This window comes from Octopus bimaculoides, chromosome 10 (genome assembly GCF_001194135.2).
Source record: "Octopus bimaculoides isolate UCB-OBI-ISO-001 chromosome 10, ASM119413v2, whole genome shotgun sequence".
Classification (NCBI taxonomy): domain Eukaryota; kingdom Metazoa; phylum Mollusca; class Cephalopoda; order Octopoda; family Octopodidae; genus Octopus; species Octopus bimaculoides.
This window is the reverse complement of record NC_068990.1, coordinates 65083377-65094494: the sequence shown is the minus strand read 5'-3', so window position 1 is coordinate 65094494 and position 11118 is coordinate 65083377. Positions and strand designations below refer to the sequence as shown.

Genomic DNA, 11118 nt, shown 5'->3' with positions numbered 1-11118 from the left:
CATTCCCACCATGAGCTCCATTTTGCAGGAGCAAAATCTTTTTTACAGGTTCCAGAAAACTGAAATTTTGGAATATGCGCATAAAGATCAATAGTATGGGATACGTCTCATGATTAGAATTTTTTTAGGGTGTGTAAAGAGGGAACGAACCCTCATGTGCAATTTTGATGAAATTCGAATCATAGGTATTCCAATTTCCTTACAGAAAATATAACAGAAAAGTCTCATTTTTCAACTGCATGTAACACGGGCAATGCTGGGTATCTCTGCTAGTATATATATGTGTATATATATATATATATATATATATATATATATACACATACATACATATACACATATATATTTAAAATCTTAGAGAATAATAAGTATTCCAGGTTATCAGGACATTCACTATTTTACACTTTACTAATGCAATGTATACAGTATCATTTATATTATTATTACAAATTTGGGAATCCTATTTCAGGATAACCTTAAGTGAAAAGATATTTGAAAAAATATATATAACTTAAATAAGTTATATATATTTTTCAAATAAGCATAGTGGTAAGCCATTGGATGTTGACAACGATCAACTAACAGCCTTAGTTGAAGCCAATCTACACACAACTGTTCAAGACCTTGCTTCTGAATTAGACATAACATATACGACAATTTACAACCACTTGAAAGAGACTGGAAAAACAAAAACACTTGTGAAATGGGTGCTGCACGAATTGAATGATAACCAAAAAAAACGCCATTTTGAAGTGTCGTCCTCCCTTCTTTTTCGCAACAAGAATGACCCGTTTCTTGACCAGATTGTAACATGCGATGAAAAGTGGATTCTTTATGCCAACCGGCAACGCTTAGCTCAGTGGTTGGATGCCAATGAAGCTCCACGGCACTTCCCGAAGCCAAAGTTGCACCAAATGAAGGTCATGGTGACTGTTTAGTGGTCTGCGGCCGGTCTCATCCATCACAGCTTTTTGGATTCAGGCGAAACCATTATGGCGAAGTACTGTCAGCAAATGGATGAAATGCATAAGAAACTCCGACAACAACAGCCAGTATAAGTCAATAGAAAAGGACCAATTCTTCTCCATGACAACGCTCAGCCACACATCACACAGTTGATCCTGCAGAAGTTGAATGAATTGGACTATGAAACTCGGCCTCATCCGCCATATACAGATATATACATATATTCTTTTATTCTTTTATATGTTTCAGTCCAATGACTGTAGCCACGCTGGAGCACCACCATTGTGATCATCTTTCCACTCTCCACCTTTGTCGGAGCGGCTTTTGGTGAAGGATAGAGTTCGATGTTACTGCCCTCTTTTGAGTTTCCTACCTAGATATTGGCTCATCCGGGATCTTGGTGAGCCAGAAGTTAAGTACACATTTGAAAACTTCTACATCCACTCCATGAAGGCTCCTCAGATGCTTCGGCAGTTGGCGTTTTCAGCTCTTCACTCGATAAAAAGCAAACAACGAAACAGACTGGATTTTACACACAATATGAGGGTTGCTTTATCCAGAACCCAGACAAATATAGACAAGTTGGTAAAACTAAAGCAAATACAGCAGTCACATTAATCCTTCTTTTGAACAGGTTTAATGATTTTTCTTTAATCCATCTATCAAAAAATATATCCTGTCTTCTATTGGTTTTCGGCAAATATTTTTGCGAATCAAGGAAAAAATCGGAAAAACTAAACAAAGAATTAAACGCTATATCAATGCCGATGGTCCCTTTCTTATACCAGACCTTACTTGCCACTGAACATATTTGTGAAAATGGGTTTGAAAGCATAAGTTACTAATGAATAATTAAAGTTTGGTATAGTTAACTGTGGCCCTACTTCATAGACTTAAAAGAAACAAAATGTTTATTTTTCCATAGCATTCTGCCAACATCTGGTGTCATGTTAGTGTTGTTATTGTTATTTTATGCTTACATCTAACATTTATATTTAATCGCATTATTGAGGTTTTGTGCATTCAACTACTTAAACCTAATAGTAGTATAATCGCAAACATTTTGCATTTGATTAATCTCTTATTCCTGCCAAAATAGGCTGGGGACCGCAAAGCAAAAATTTTGAAAAAGGTCAAGGACCACTGTACTAGCCTAAGGAATATTCTACCCACACACTTCATAGACTTTGCCAACATCTGGTGTCTTGTTAGTGTCGTTATTGTTATTTTATGCTTACATCTAACATTTATATTTAATGGTATTATTGAGGTTTTGTGCATTCATTGCAGAAGAATTCATTACTGGGCAGTATAGCTTAATGGTAAAGCACTTGACGCATAATCACAGAGATGACTAGTCTCATGACTAGCCGGTAACGTATTTTTCTGCAATGTATGGATAATTTATCCTGATCATGCTATTTATTAGCATTATCATGCGTTTGAGAATTTAAAAAAAAATAATAATTTCTGTATCTTTCAATACATTTCAACGCTTCTAAAACAAACTTTGTTTGTTTACTTTCATCGTAAGTTGAAACTAAGTGTAGTATAATTGCGAAAATTTTGCATTTGATTAATCTCTTATTCTTGCCAAAATAGGCTGGGGACTGTGAGGCTTCCCGAAAATGGCCAGGGGACCACAAAGCAAAAATTTTGAAAAAGGTTGAGGACCACTGTACTAGCCTAAGGAATATTCTACCTACACACGTTTTTACATTGAGCAGGATGTGGGGTGCAAACCAAATGATGTTTCTGCAGTGCTTCCTTCTCTGGCTGTTAGGACACAGCATGTAGATGTGATTCCTAATCCTGCTAGCAGCTAGTGCCTTGTTATAATAGGATGTTGCTGAGTCAAAAATCTCTTGGCTACAGGAAAGGTTCCTGGTCATCTTGCTGACATCCTTCACCAGGTTTCTGAATATATTGGATGGGTGAGTTGCAGGAGGCTGTGTTGATATACGTCATCCTCTCATTTGGCTTTCAGTAGGGGCTGTATGTACCGGAGCCCAAATCAAACATGACATCTAAGAAGTTCAGAGTGGTGAGATCGATCTTGATAATTATTTTCAGTCCCATAGTCAAGGGTGCTAATCAGATCTTTCCTAAGCCTATCTAGGGGTGCCCATTGGCTCCTCTAGAGATGGCCAGGGCATCATCTCTATAGAAGCCAAAGAGGACAGAGGAGAATTTCATCTTTAGGGCATCGAGGATATACAACCTGATGAGGTCACATACACCAATGCTGTCATAAGCCCCCATCACTACGTTGAAAGAGCCCACAGGGTTGAATTGCTTGACCCAGGTCTGACTTTTATTGAACAGCACTGTTTTTCTGGCATGCATAATGACATCTGTGTCCCTGTCGTTAATGTCAGTGAAGCCTCTAGCAGAAGAAAGTGTCTTGATCAGTAACCCTTTCGATATAGATGGGTGAAAATTGACTGTCGAACTGTGAACCTTGCTCTGCCTCTCCCCTTGTTGGTATTAAACCATGGAATTACTTTGTTAGTGCAACATCATAGGGAGAGGTTGGTGGTTCTCTTTATGTTGTTGTTGATGTTCCTCAGAATGTGTTTGCTCACCAGACTGATCTCGGATTTGGCTGGGTTCATCAGGCGGCATTTGGAGCTCAAGGCAAAGTTTGGTTTATGGTCTGTGATAGTAATAAAGGCATTCCTTTTTGCTAAAATCTCTACCATATCTGCTATAAAGTTGGCTAATTGTTCAGCTTCACTATTGATGTTGTATGTGTGTGGGGAAGCACACCTATAGTTTGGTGTAATATTGTTTTCTGGCCGCCTGTCATAAGTATGGGTGTCTATCCTATATACATTTTTAGTCTTATCTGAAAAGATTAGGGACCTGTCAGAATTTTTTTGTAGTCTAATGTCGACACAAAGTTTACATTGGAAAGAGCAAGAGGACTTATGGAATTTTAGCCTAGGAATGATACCCAGCAAGTCTGCTTCGAAGGGCTCAAAGTCCTTGATCCTGAGTGGGTACGTCGTAGATTTAATCCCGTATGTGTTGTTCTCCAGGGAGGGTGTGGTTAGGTCGCACTAGAAGGCTTTCCATCGCAATCGCCTTATTAAGTCCACTTTCTGTACAGCTCGTTAGACGGTGCAGAAATGTTCTTAGTGGAGTAGCAGAGATTAAAACGTTCCATATTTTTGAGAGACTAAGTGGTTTCCGAAAATATGTAAGAGCGCTGCCTGCAGGGCGTAGTTTATTGAAACTGAATTCCATTCCTGTTATTAAAGTTTCATGTCAGAGCAATGATTATCAGGCATGAAATTCGAAGTCACAAGATAGGAATTCAGTTTAAATAAATCTTATACTTTACATCACGTATTGAGTAATCTCTAGCTTACTCGTCGATAAAAAGTAAAGCCTTCATATGCTACATTAAATTCAAACCTGCAACCAGTTTGATTCTTTTCATCAGTTTAAGATGAATAGAAAGACAGATGTGAGAACAACCTTGCGAACAGCAGAAAACTATAAGTATTACAAAATGATTTAAGAGGTGAAGTATTGTATACAGCATATTCTCATTTTTCGTCTTAGTTGAGAAAAAACAAAAACCAATTGATTCCTCAGTATTGTTAACTTTGAATAAAGAAGTAGTAGCGATGATGATGCTGGTAGTGGTAGTAGTAGTAGTGTGATATCTCCGATATTACAAAATAACACCTGCGCCACAATTCTACATACAATAAAACAGGAGAAAACGATCGAACTAGTCACATTTTGTGTCGCCAAATAAAAATAATTCATTGAAATAGTGGAATAAATTCTGTGTGCGGCTTAGCATATTGTTAAGTATACTGCATAGAATTTTTAAGAGTTGTCACACCATTGTAACATACATTTATTAAACGAGCTTTATTATTTAACACAACTCTTTATAAAACAAATAATTCATTTGAAGAAATTCCATTTCTCCAGAGCATAAAATTTATTTGAATTATTTACTCTAAACATAGTTACGTTAGAAATGTGGTCGATTAGTAAATATGTTCGAATGCGTAGCAACTATATCAATTCCATACTGTAAGATATTTATTTATTACTAATATCTAGTGCACGTGGCAATCTTTCTTTGCACTCTACTGAGCACTGTACGAACCATGTTAATTTACATACGCACACGCTATAAAAATAAATGGATATGTGTGGGTATGAACGATAAAGATCAAAAAGGATATTCGATGCTATAAATAGATTTATAATTCATTGGAAGCTGAATCATCCCAAGTTGTTACTGCACGTTTTCCGTTATCGATATTCGGCAGAATATCATTGATGCATTTTCTTTGTTTACAAACGTGATAAAGTAACTTTTTGTTTCATGTACTCAATAAATGTATTAGAGTTTGGCTTTTGATTAAATATTTAAAGTTATTATACTGATACTGTTCAGATTTTCACGTCACGATAAGTTACAAGTAATTAGCTATGACGCTAAACTGCGAGTAGCAAGTTGTGATATGTCAGATTTGAATAAATAGATAAGCATTATTGAAATGTGTTAATTTGTGTAACTATTTCTATATTTTCGCAGTATGCTTACAAATACGGTGCGATACGCACATGAGCAAGCATGCACATAATAACATGCACTTTCATTGCCTCTTAATGCAAAATCTCCCTCCCCCACAATACAAATAAATACATAAATCTAAGAAGGAAAACGAATGTGTAAGCACTAAAAAAAAAAAAACCGTGTAACGTTACAGTGTTGCGTCAGATTAGCTTGCGTAGTAAACAAATTGAAGTAAATTAACTCTAGTTCAGTCATTATTGTTACTTCGTTTCCCTGTTTTAATTTTCTTGCTTAATATAGCCGTAATCAGATTCAACGCTTTTTAATATCATATGAACACATTGTGAAACTGATATGACTCTAAAGTCATCGATACCTTACCATTTATTTGTAAATCAATTTGGAGTTTTGTCTATACGGAAGTGATAACGCGAAAAAAGATAAAGCAAAGCAGGATCAAATATGTTATAGATAAAATGTATGGACTCACCTGAAAGAAAGAAATAACCGATGCTGAATGAGATAATTATGTAATAATAGAACAGTTTCTTCTATTAGCAGTAGAGAGAGAGAGAGAGACAGAGAAGTCCCCTAATAATAATGGAACTGAGCAAACGTTCAGAGTTACCTGCTCCTGAATAATGAGCCTGTTACGCGCGACACGCTTTCTGTTGCAAATTTTCGTCGTTGTGATTGAATTGGCGTGTTTGGAACGCGAAAGTTAAATAAAGTAATGTGCATACATAAATATTTATGAGAGAAGTACTTCTCTCGTTATATGGAATTCGTTCTCATCATTGCCACAAGGGTGATGGAATAGTTGAGACGTTTTCCGTCACTCGCAAACGGATATGCCCGGTAACATGTGCTCTATTTACTTTCTGTTTTCATTCAATCAACACCAGAACATAACTAGTACTCATTTTCATTTGATTTGATAGGAGCAGACTGGAATAATGTGAAGTGAAATACCTTTCTTAAGGACACAACGTGCACACCGGACCAAGAATAGTACTCGTTACCCTATGGTCATGAGCCGAACACCTTAACTATAGGACCAGGCGAACGATTTTAGAGCACATTTTAATACACCTTCACCTCGACTTATGACCATCCGTACTTACGATCACAAAAAATAAATAAATACAAAAGTAGATAAATAAATAGATCGATTTTCGGACGTCGGGCAGCTGCACGTACGATAACTATGGCAGTATCTGGCAACGCAGGCCTTCCTCAGATCCAGACATTTACAGCCTGCTGCTGTCTCTTAGTCGCTTTCAAGCATCAGTTGCGTGAATGAAAATAGTGTTGAAAAATATAAATCCGACATCGGACTAGATTGACATACGACTTCTCAGTCGGAACTGAACTCGGTCGTAAGTCGAGGAGAAGGTGTAATTAGAAGTTTCACAGTCTATGTTATTACGAGTTCAAATCCACTTCGGTCAAATTTATCTTTCATTACACTAACATCCGAGAAAGACGATTCTGCAATTTCTTGCTGAACAACCTATTCAAATAATTTGTTTATTATAGTAACCAAATGTTTGTGCTGTACATCAGCTCACCCCCCCCCCCCCATCGAATCAACGTTACCTGAGTAAGTGCACAGAACACCAGGAATTGAAGTAATCGCAGAGCAACGTGAGATGAAATGTTTTGCACAAGAACACAACGCACCGCTCGATTCAGGAATTGAAACTACGATCTCGCAATCGTAGACATCACACTAATAGTGTCGATTTAAATGATTTCCAAGTTTATGGCTGTATGCTAATCTAAGAATGACCGACGCAATTTCAACAACAACACCACCTTTTCTGTTGCAACGGACTAATGTGTGTGTGTGTGTGTGTGTGTGTGAACGTAAAAAAGAAAGACGGATGAACCTAATGCAGGTTCAACGACTATCCAGCAATAGAACGGGCTCTTAGAAATTCCCGGTTGGTGGAGGACTACTGGGAGTAAGGCACCCTTTAGCTTTTGTTTGAGCATGTCTCAACGAGAAGGTCACTGATATAAAACTAGATATGCAGAGTATGGCATCGAACATTTTGAGTATCATTAATTTGAGCTTGAGAACATGGCGCTCCCACATTCCTGAGTGTGCAACCTATATTAGCGTTAGATATTTTGTCTCGGCTTGTCTCTGGATATGTCGATGGGGTAGAGAGGGTCTATGGGGTATTGTACAAGCCTTATTGGGCCTAAAATTTTGCTGACGTTTTTGCATGGGCATTACTGCTTTCATTTTTTAAACTTAACACTGCGGCGATGAGAAAGGTGGCGAAGCTTGCAGACCTGGCGGGTTGGAAGCAGGTAGTCAGTAACTTACAAGTAGGCGGCCTGTATTAGATATAAAGTCCTCTCCTGATCATCCAAGACAGTGGTGGCACTCGGTTGCTGCGTGGGTGACTGAACAGCTCCTTTTGGGAAGGGCACTGTTCATCTGGAAACCGGAGAGGTTCTAGAAAAGGTGAACTAAAAATTGCCTGTCGTTTTCTATCTCGTCAGTTGACCGCGACGGATGTCCAACTTGCTCTCGCAAAACAAAGAAATTATTTACAATATCTGGATGGAATATGAATATTTGATGTTGGAATGCGAGTACTTTGTTAAATAACAATAGTGAATATAGGCCTGAAAGACGTACTGCCCTTGTTGCCCGTGAATTGACTGCCCTTGTTGCTCGTGATATAACATAGATATAGTTGCTCTTTTAGAGACTCGTTTGGAAAGGTGATGGTCAGCCTGAAGAGGTCGGGAGAGAAATCGAAAGAGAAACGTGGGGGGCCGGGTTGGTGTTGGTTTTGCAGTTCGATCTGAAATTATCAAGAAGTTGGAGCTTCCTATCCCTATAAATGACCGTTTAATGACTCTGAGAGATGGGTGATTTGCTACTCTGATAAGTGCCTATACTCCTACCGTGTCCAGTCCTGATGAAGATTAAAAAGTGCTTTCTATGCCCATCTGTGTGCTGTACTCAGGAAAATGCCTAAGTCAGAAAATGTTATTCTTTTTTTGGGGGGGGGGGTTCATTGCTAGGGTTGGAAGGGATTCGCAAAGATGGAACTCTCTCGAGCATTTTGGTGTAGGGAAGATGAATAGCAATGGTATCACGCGCCTAGAGCTTTCCAATGAATATGATCTTTACATTGCAAGCACTCTATGCACAAAGGTGATCACTCAACAACATAAAAGCTGCTGAGGTCTTAGGTTTGGCACTAGCTGCATTATGTTATTCGCAAGCGTGACATCTATGACATTTTTAATGTGAAGTCCTTTCATGGATCGGAGTGTTGGGAAGACTACTGTCTGGTGCGAGCAAAGTTCCATATGGTAATCAAAGTGAAGGAGAGAAGACCAGATAGGATTTCTCGGTGTCTGAATGTCCATAAGATATATGATGCTACTGTGAGGAAGGAGCTTCAGAATCACTTATCCAGCATCGAAGATATTACAACTTGGGAGGAGTTTCAAGACCAGGTTTTTAAACGCGCTGCTGAAGCACTGAGATATGTTGTAGTCAGTCATAGGGACCGGTTTGATGAAAATGATGCTGAGGTTCAGAGACTCCTATCTGCGAAGCGCAATGTCTACAGTGTAGTATTGCACAGAGCGCTGTCAGTTGCAAATCAGAATATAGCACTTACCAATTAGAAGAATGCAAAATCCCTACTGCAACGATCTTGCAGGAAGATGCAGAACACCTGATGGGAAGGTCTTGCTTGTGATATTCAAGCTGCTGCTGATGCAAATGATAGCAAGAAACTCTACCATCATATGAAGCACGCTTATGAACCTAAGAGTTCTACATTGGTTCCTTTGCTTTCCAAGAAAGGCTATACCCTACTTACTAAATCACAGAAATCGCAGGTCATGGATTGAACATTTTTCTAAAATTTTATACTGTAAGTTGATTGTAGATGATAAAATAATTTACACTGTTCAACAAAGACTTGTCATCAACTGTCTGGACTTTGCACCCTTAATAGACGAGGCAGTAACAGCAATAAGTAAGCGGAATCTTGGTTAAGAACTGATAAAAACGGAATTTGCGCTGAGATTTTGCATTTTGGCTGTGGTCGTTTGACATTGAATCTTCACGAGCTTATTAGTGTAATGTGGAGGGATGGTGATGTTCTGGAAGGATTCAATTATCCTTCCTCTCTAGAAAGAAAAGGGAGTCAGAATAAAATGCGGTAACCATAGAGGTATTGCTCTACTATCAGTTTCTGGCGAGGTTCTGGCAAGAATTCTCCTTATTATCCTGAATAAATACATTGTAAATGATATTCTATCTGAATCTCTATGTGGCTTTCGTTCCAGTAGAACAATAGACATGATTTCCACCGCAATACAGATGCAAGAGAAGTGCTAGGAGTAAAGTGTGGATCTTATCTAGGCTTCATTGATTTAACCAAAGCTTTCGGTGTTGTGAATAGGACTTCCCTTTGGAAAATACTCAAGCTTGGTAATTGGGGTCACTTTGAATTGATGATTATATCATTTCATGATTAGATGGAGTCATGGCTCAATGCCCGTGGTGACTTCGTAGGACCCATTACTGTAGAGAATGGCGTCAAGCAGGGTGACACCCTTGTCCCAACTCCCTTTTTATTGTATTTTTCTGCTACTCTCACACATGCTTTTGCTGCGGATTGCTCTTTTAGATACATGCGAGGTAGCGATCTTCTAGTCGTCTATTCAACTTGCGTCAATTTGTTGTCAATACGAAAGTTTTTCAATCTCTTATCCATGACCTCTATCATGTGGATCATGGCGACCTGGTTGCTCATTAGGTAGAAGATATGCAAATTCTCATGTATCATATTTCTGCATTTTGCAAGGCATTTGGAGTCAGCATTAGCAAAGAACAGTACTGAACGTGGTAAACAAGTTTGTCTGCCTGGGCAGCACACTAAGCCCTTCTAACTCCTTAGATGAAATACCTTTAAAGTTTTAGAAGGAAGCTGATTCCTTCGGGGCTTCTGAGTTTCGTGTCCGGTCCCAACAAACATCACATGGCGAACAAAAGTGCCGGATACCGTGAGTGTTTGCTGACGTCACTCCTTTACTCATGTGAGAGGCGGACCCTTTACAGGCATTATGTAGGAGTACTTGAACGCTTCCATGTTGGCTGGTTCTTGTAAACTCTGGACACAGAGGTACTGAGGGGAGCTGAAGTCCTGGGCATTGAGACGATGATGCACAAGCTCTGTTTACGTTGGTGTGGACACCTTGTTGGGATGAATGATCAGAGGATCCTTAAGAAGATGCTATATAGCGAACTTGTTTGTTGAAAGAGCTCCATATTTGAAATATGGGAACTCAGTTATGAAAGCAACGCTTGTCATCTCCACCGATGGAAGAGACAAGTAAAGGAAAGAGTAGTCGAAAAAATAACATGCGTTTTTATGCAGAATTTAAGCGAGCTGCTCAAAAACTCGTTTCCAGTGCAGTGAACAGGGGAAGCTTGATCTGCAATATCAAGATCTGGGTTCATTAGTCACCAACAGAGCCACAAGTGAAGTATAAATCTGAGTTCACAATGTTCTTAACAGTCAGCGGTGGTCTTCCTCAGTTACAAGCGGACAACC

General features: G+C 38.8%; 1 protein-coding gene across 1 annotated transcript in view; it reads right to left on the bottom strand.

The window, feature by feature from the left end:
- Nucleotides 1–6162, bottom strand: part of LOC106879763 (carbamoyl-phosphate synthase [ammonia], mitochondrial) — an 83315-nt gene extending 77153 nt beyond the window's left edge. The window contains exon 1 of the mRNA XM_014929448.2: nucleotides 6006–6162. The gene's annotated coding sequence lies outside the window, so the exon portion shown is untranslated. The remainder of the gene's footprint in view (nucleotides 1–6005) is intronic.
- Between the last annotated feature and the right edge of the window lie 4956 nt (nucleotides 6163–11118).